Source organism: Humulus lupulus, chromosome X (genome assembly GCF_963169125.1).
Source record: "Humulus lupulus chromosome X, drHumLupu1.1, whole genome shotgun sequence".
Classification (NCBI taxonomy): Eukaryota; Viridiplantae; Streptophyta; class Magnoliopsida; order Rosales; family Cannabaceae; genus Humulus; species Humulus lupulus.
Window position 1 is genome coordinate 254,144,940 of NC_084802.1, and position 8,162 is coordinate 254,153,101.

Here is an 8,162-nt window from a genome sequence, read left to right on the forward strand (position 1 = left end):
GGGATCCCAAAATCAGGTTTGAAAACTATTTACATCTTGAAATAAGTTTACAATTGATCAGTTATAAAATCATAGATTATTACAGCCATTTCTCGAATAAACCCCCAACCAAAGCAGTCGGGTAGGCCAAACATGTACGCGTCGCTTCACGCTCTCCGTACTCATTGTAACGCCCTACTTCCTTAGAGCCGTTACCAAGTGAGTTTTAAGACAAAACAGTGTGCAATTAACTCGCTAACCGAGGTTTTTAAAACAAAAGTGTGACTAATAAAAAGTTAAGGCTGTAACCTTTGAAAATGCGTCCTTTCATTAAAACTTCTGGTATTAAACATTTGGGATCCCAAAATAAGGTTTGAAAACTATTTACATCTTGAAATAAGTTTACAGTTGATCAGTTCTAAAAATCATAGATAATTACAGCCATTTTCAAATAAACCCCCAACCAAAGCAGTCGGGCAGGCCAAACATGTAAGCGTCGCTTCACGGTTTCCGTACTCATGGTTGGTTGACTCAGCCATTGCCCTTGCCTGCAACACGGAGCACCCGTGAGCCGAAGCCCAGCAAGAAAACTCATGCAGAACATAACATATGCAATTTATACAGTTTATCATAACAGATAATCCACATATAAACAAGTCAACCATTAGACTAAGCAAACACGGCCATGCCGCTCCCGAAGCCTTACCGAAGCCTGGGGTCTCGGTCTTCACCGTAGGGATACCACCCGTATCCCCTGGGTCCTACCCTGACCATAGCATCCCATGTGCTAGGTGTTAGTTCCGGCCCCGCTGCCGTTCTCGGCCATGCCGCCCTCGGCTATAGCCGCTCATTTCACTATAATCATACATAGCATAAATCAAACAACATTCAAACAAATATCAATTCATTTAAATCTGCACCCTAACATGTAATGCACTATAGGGCCGTGCCCTGCAATCATCTCATCATGCAACATGCAATATAGGGCCGTGCCCCGCAATCACACTATGGGCCCATGCCCCATCCTACGGGTGTTATAGTTTTCTTACCTGTATTCCGAGCCTCCTGATGCACTAAAGACGCGAGCACGGTCCTCTAGCACGAGCCTCTCCAATAACCTAGTCACAACACACAAGAAATATCCCACAACACTAATCAAATCAAAAACCGCTTCCCGGGACCAATCCCACACTCTCGGGACTCCCAAATCCCTACAACAATCCATCGGAAATATCCCCCGAACCCCCGGAGCAAAAGCTCAAAAGTGCAATTTTTGGTGCCCTGAAAATGGCCTAGCGCCGCGGCGCTTCCCTATAGCCGCGGCACCCAGCAAGACAGAAAGCCACCCTCGCCTGGACACAGCCTCGCGCCGCGGCGCCCAAGAACAGGGCCGCGGCGCCCCATCGCGAACCCAGAAAAACTGGGTTTTTCCTCTGCATTTCATCATCCAAAACAAAACCTAAACCCCCAAAAATCATTTCAAGACCCCAAATAAACCCTTTAACAACCTATAAACATTAGTATCAAGATCAAAACACAATCACACTTAAAAATCTCATCTAGAGTTTCAAATTCCTCAAACTTTAAACCAACCATCCTATCTTTAAATTCCACACTAAAACTTTGAGAAATCAACCTTGACCCAAGAAATAACAGAATATAAATCTTACCTTGAGTAGTCCTAGCTCAAATCTGGTTTTTGGTTGCTTCAAATCCCTTTGAATCTCCTCCTAGGTCTCAAAACTTCAGCCCCATCTACACCTCTTCTCCTTTCTTCTTCTTCTCTTCCAATTTTATCAAAGCATCAAATGACCCTAAACACCCAAACCGTGACCCACTAAAACCCAGCTGAGAATTGCCTATTACCCTTGCCAAATGACCATGCTACCCCTCCAAATGATCCTTTCTCAACTAATTCCTCAAGGGTACTCTAGTCCTTTGACTAATATTGCAATTCTACCATTTCTTTCACCTAAACTTGTTACTCTCAGCAGTAACTAATGGTTACCCAGGTTACTAAATCTCCAATAACCATTAACCGCCAATTCTCTACTTAACCATAAAATTCCCGAGGTACCCCTAGGCTCCTCCCGAGCCGGGTACAAAATCCCGTTGTGACTCTTAAGTTAATTTGCTCTCTAGGACCGTCTCGGCACGTGCATCACAACAATAACACCACACTCACGTGGTACGATTCACAGAATACAATTATCACATATATGCCCTCAGTGGGCTAAAACTACCAATTTACCCCTATCATGCAAACTAACCACGTAGTCATGCATCTCGATTGTTCAATTAGTCATATAACATGCTTTAAATCATAACCATGCATTTAACTCATAAAATCACACATAAATCCCAACATGCCCTCCTGGCACACTAATCAAGGCCCTTAAGCCTTAATAGCGATTTTGGGTCCTTACACTCATGGTTGGTTGACTCAGTCATTGCCCTTACCTGCAACACGGAGCACCCGTGAGCCGAAGCCCAGCAAGAAAACTCATGCAGAACATAACATATGCAATTTATACAGTTTATCATAACAGATAATCCACAGATAAACAAGTCAACCATTAGACTAAGCAAACACGGCCATGCCGCCCCAGAAGCCTTACCGAAGCCTTGGGTGTTGGTCCTCACCGTAGGGATATCACACGTATCCCCGGGGTCCTACCCTGACCATAAGCATCCCATGTGCTAGGTCTTACTTCCAGCCCCGCTGCCATTCTTGGCCTTGCCGCCCTCGGCCATAGCCGTTCATTTCACTATAATCATATATAGCATAAATCAAACAACATTCAAACAATTATTGTAACGCCCTACTCCCTTAGAGTCGTTACTAAGTGAATTTTTAAGACAAAACAGTGCAATGAACTCGCTAACCGAGGTTTTGAGGCAAAAGTGTGACTAATCAAAGTTAAGGCTGTAATCCTTGAAAATGCGTTGACTCAATAAAAACTTCTAGTTTTAAACAATTGGGATCCCAAAAATAAGGTTTGAAAACCATTTTCATCTTGAAGTAAGTTTACAGTTGATCAGTTATAAAATCATAGATTATTACAGCCCATTTCAAATAAACCCCCAACCCAAGCAGTCGGGCAGGCCAAACATGTACGCGTCGCTTCACGCTCTCCGTACTCATGGTTGGTTGACTCAGTCTTTGCCCTACCTGCAACACGGAGCACCCGTGAGCCGAAGCCCAGCAAGAAAACTCATGCAGAACATAACATATGCAGTTAATACAGTTTATCATAACAGATAATCCACAGATAAACAAGTCAATCAATAGACTAAGCAAACACGGCCATGCCGCCCCAGAGCCTTACCAATGCCCTGGGGTATCGGTTCTCACCGCGAGGATAACTCATGTATCCCTTGGGTCCCACCCTGAATATAGCATCCCATGTGCTAGGTGTTACTTTCGGCCCACGGCCGCCCCGGCCTACGCCGTTCTCGGCACTTGCCGTTCATTTCATCATAATCACACATATAGTACATTCAAAATAATCATTCACACATCATGATTCATTTAAGGTTAAACATTTGCACACAACACAATCTGGGGCCATGCCCTGCAATCATCTCATCATGCAACATGCAATATAGGGCCATGCCCGGCAATCACACTATGGGCCCATGCCCTATCCTACGGGTGTTATAGTTTTCTTACCTTAGTTCCAAATGCTTTAAATAGAAAATGACGGCCCCCGAGCACGATCCACTTCCCAAGCACTAGCTTAACACCTAGTCACAACCAAGATAATGGATACCAATAAGATTAATCTCAAATGAGTTTCTAAACCAAGTTCTAGTACTCGGAACGTTGAAATTCACCAAACATTGTAAAAGACTCAACCCCGAGCACCCTAGGTTAAATTCCCAAGCCCAAATTGTCAAAATCCCAAAATTCCTTAAGCGCCGCGGCATGGCCCAACCATGCCGCGGCATGGCCCCCAAACAGAGCCACAAAATGCCCAGAAACAGGTAAGGGCCGCGGCCCTACATGGACCATGCCGCGGCCCGCCCTCCATCCTCAGCACAACTAAGCCTTCAAGGGCCGCGGCCCTCCAAGAACCATGCCGCGGCCCGACCCTTCGAACCCAGAAAAACCCACCATTTTCAAGCTTAAAACCTCACCTTAAGCCATCCCAAAGCTCCCAAATCAAAACCAATTAATAATCACAACATTAGGATGGTTTAAACAACACAATTCCACCAAAAATCCAACCTAACACTCACCAAGATCCCAATTCCAAATTTATGAAATTTCAAACCTAAAACTCAAAACCAACCATGGAAATTCTCAATTTCAACCATCAAACTTTAATTTAAACCTTACCTCAGTTGTAGAATCATTTCCCAAAGGATCCCATGACCTATCTTCAAAGTTTCAAGCCTCAAACTCCACCTTTACCCTGATTTGTTCTTGATTAACTCTTGAGCTAAACCTCCAAATCCCACAATCAATTTTCAGAAATTCAAGCTTGATTTCTCCTAAGATTTCTGTGGATTCATGAAAGAAAGAGGAAAGAAAGAAGAAGAAGAGAGGGTGGAGGCTGGGTCGGTTTCTCTAAGTCTCCAAATGGTTTATTTGTTTTGTTTTTATAACTTAAGCTGGTTACCTCAAGGTTCGAGGTACCAAAATATCCCCGAGGCAAAAATGGTAAAATCCCCCAGTATTCCCGCCTAGACATCCTAACCTCAAATATATCTCCAATTATTTATTTTCATAACCCAACATCAAAATACTCCTTGACTCGCTCAAAGTCAAACATAATGCCCCGTTGTGACTTTTCCCCGCTATCCAGCTCTAGGATCGCCTCGTGCCGAAAGTTACACATCACGGATATACCCACATACCACTGTGGTCTCAACAATCATCACATATTAATACAGTTATGCCCAACATGGCCAAAATTACAATTATGCCCTTCTAACACAATCCGGGCCTACATGCATACTAATATACATAGTCATGCATCTCAAATAATCAAATAGTCACATAACACGCTTTAAATCATAACCATGCATTTAACTCATAAAATCACACATAAATCCCAACATGCCCTCCTGGCACACTAATCAAGGCCCTTAAGCCTTATTAGCGAATTTGGGTCGTTACAATTATCAATTCATTTAAGTCTACACCCTAACATGTAATGCAATATAGGGCCATGCCCGGCAATCATCTCATCATGCAACATGCAATATAGGGCCGTGCCCCGCAATCACACTATGGGCCCATGCCCTATCCTACGGGTGTTATAGTTTTCTTACCTGTACTCCGAGCTTCCTGATGCACTAAAGCTGCGAGCACGGTCCTCTAGCACGAGCCTCTCCAATATCCTAGTCACAACACACATGAAACACCCTTTAATACTAATCAATTCAAAACCACTTCCCGGGACCAATCCCACACTCTCGGGACTCCCAAATTCCTAAAACAATTCATCGGAAACATCCCCCGAACCCCTGGAGCAAAAGCTCAAATTTGCAAAATTTCCCAACCTGAAAAAGGCGTAGCGCCGCGGCGCTACCCGCAAGGGCCGCGGCGCCCAGAGAAGTCAGAGAGTTCCCTGACTGCAAACAGCCTTGCGCCGCGGCGCTCCTTCGCGAACCCAGAAAAACTGGGTTTTTCTCCATCAATTCCTTCATCCATAATACCTCCAAACCAACCCAAACACATACCTCAACCCCAAAACTCAATTCCAAACTTCATATAGACCATACATCAACCCATAAACATCATAACCCAACTCGATAACACAATCATACTAAAAATTCACCCATTTGATCTCAACTTAAGAAATCTAAACCCATAAACCAAAAACATAAACCAAAGCTTGAAAAGCTTAAACCATGCCTCAAATTCCTAAACCACAACAGAAACAAATCTTAAAATTGCATAGAACCTTACCTTGAATGAAGAATCCAACCTTAAGCTTCCTTGGTTCATCCCCTAAGTCTTCAAGTTTCAGCTCCCTTCTTCTTCTTCATGCCCTAGCTTTTTCCTCTCCCTTTTCTTCTCTTCAATTTATCAAAGCATCAAATGACCAAGCCCCCAAACCGTGTACCCCTTAATACCCAGCTGCAATATATCAATTTTCCAGCCAAATGACCATTTTACCCCTTCATCAAAACCCTTTGCTAACCACACCTCAAGGGCACTCTAGTCCTTTCTCCTATATTGCAATTCTACCATTTCTTTCACCTAACTTGTTACTCTCAGCAGTAACTAATGGTTACCCAGGTTACTAAATCTCCAATAACCATTACCCGCTAAATCTCAACTTAGCCATAAAATTCCCGAGGTACCCCTGGGCTCCTCCTGAGCCGGGTATAGAAATCCCGTTGTGACTCTTAAGCTAACTAGCTCTCTAGGACCGTCTCGGCACGTGCATCACAATAATAACACCACACTCACGTGGTACAATTCACATATCAATACAGTTATGCCCAACATGGCCAAAATTACAATTACGCCCTTCTAACACGATCCGGGCCTACATGCATACTAATATACATAGTCATGCATCTCAGATAAACAAATAGCCAAATAACATGCTTTAAATCATAACCATGCATTTAACTCATAAAATCACACATAAATCCCATCGTGCCCTCCTGGCACGCTAATCAAGGCCCTTAAGCCTTATTAGCGAATTTGGGTCGTTACAGCCAGAGACTTGTTACAGGGTGGTTGTATAGGATTTTTGGCTAGTGTGGTGGATACCACCAGTGTTTCACCAGTAGGACCGGAGGACACTAGATTGGTTTGCGAGTTCTTGGATGTGTTTCCTGAGGATTTGCCTGGGTTGCCGCCACGTAGAGAGATTCAGTTTGTTATTGAGTTGGCACCAGGAATAGAGCCAGTGTCGAGGGCACCATATAGGATGGCACCGGCAGAATTGAATGAATTAAAGATACAGCTGCAGGAGCTTCTTGATCTGGGGTTCATCAGACTTAGCTACTCACCATGGGGTGCTCCAGTTCTGTTTGTTAAGAAGGACGGGACTTTGAGGATGTGTATTGACTATCAAGAATTGAACAAGTTGACCATTAAGAATAAGTACCCCCTACCAAGGATTGATGACTTGTTCGATCAGCTGCAGGGTAAGACAGTGTTCTCAAAGATTGATCTTCGATCTGGTTATCACCAGCTGAGGATCAAGGATGAGGACATACCTAAGAGGGCCTTCCGAACACGGTATGGGTACTATGAGTTTTTGGTCACGTCCTTTGGTTTGACCAATGCCCTAGCAGCCTTTATGGATCTAATGAACAGGGTGTTAAGGGATTTCTTGGATTAGTTCGTTATTGTCTTCGTCAATGACAGTTTGGAGTATTCTGGTTCAGAGGCAGAGCACGAGTTTCATCTTCGACAAGTTCTTCAGAGGTTGAGGGAGCATCAGTTGTACGCTAAGTTCAAGAAGTGTGAGTTTTGGTTACCTGAAGTGACATTCTTTGGACATATCGTAGGTGCAGATGGGATTAAGGTGGATCCATCTAAGATAGAGGCAGTTAGGGATTGGCCGAGGCCAAGGAACGCCTCAGAGGTGCGGAGTTTTCTGGGGTTAGCAGGTTACTACAGACGGTTTGTAGAGGTCTTTTCGAAGATAGCAGCACCAATGACAGAATTGACGAGGAAGAATCTGAAGTTTATCTGGTCAGACAAGTGTGAAGACAGTTTCCAGGAGTTGAAGCGACGACTCATTACAGCGCCAGTGTTGAGTCTTCCTTCGGGGGAAGGGAAGTTTGTTGTCTATTGTGATGCATCGAGGTTAGGCTTAGGCTGTGTGTTGATGCAGAATGAGAAGGTTATATCTTATGCATCACGACAGCTGAAGGAGTATGAGCAGCGGTATCCTACTGATGACTTGGAGCTGGCAGCAGTGGCTTTTGCACTGAAGATTTGGCGACATTATCTATATGGGGAGAAGTGCGAGATATATACTGACCATAAGAGCCTGAAGTATTTCTTTACACAGAAGGACCTGAATATGAGACAGAGACGTAGGCTGGAGCTGGTAAAGGATTATGACTGTGATATTCTTTACCATCCAGGGAAAGCCAATGTGGTGGCGGATGCATTGAGCCGCAGAGGTCCAGGTCAGTTGTATAGTTCTGTTTAGATTTCAAGGGAGTTAGCTGATGAGATGGTTAGAGTAGGGATAGAGTTG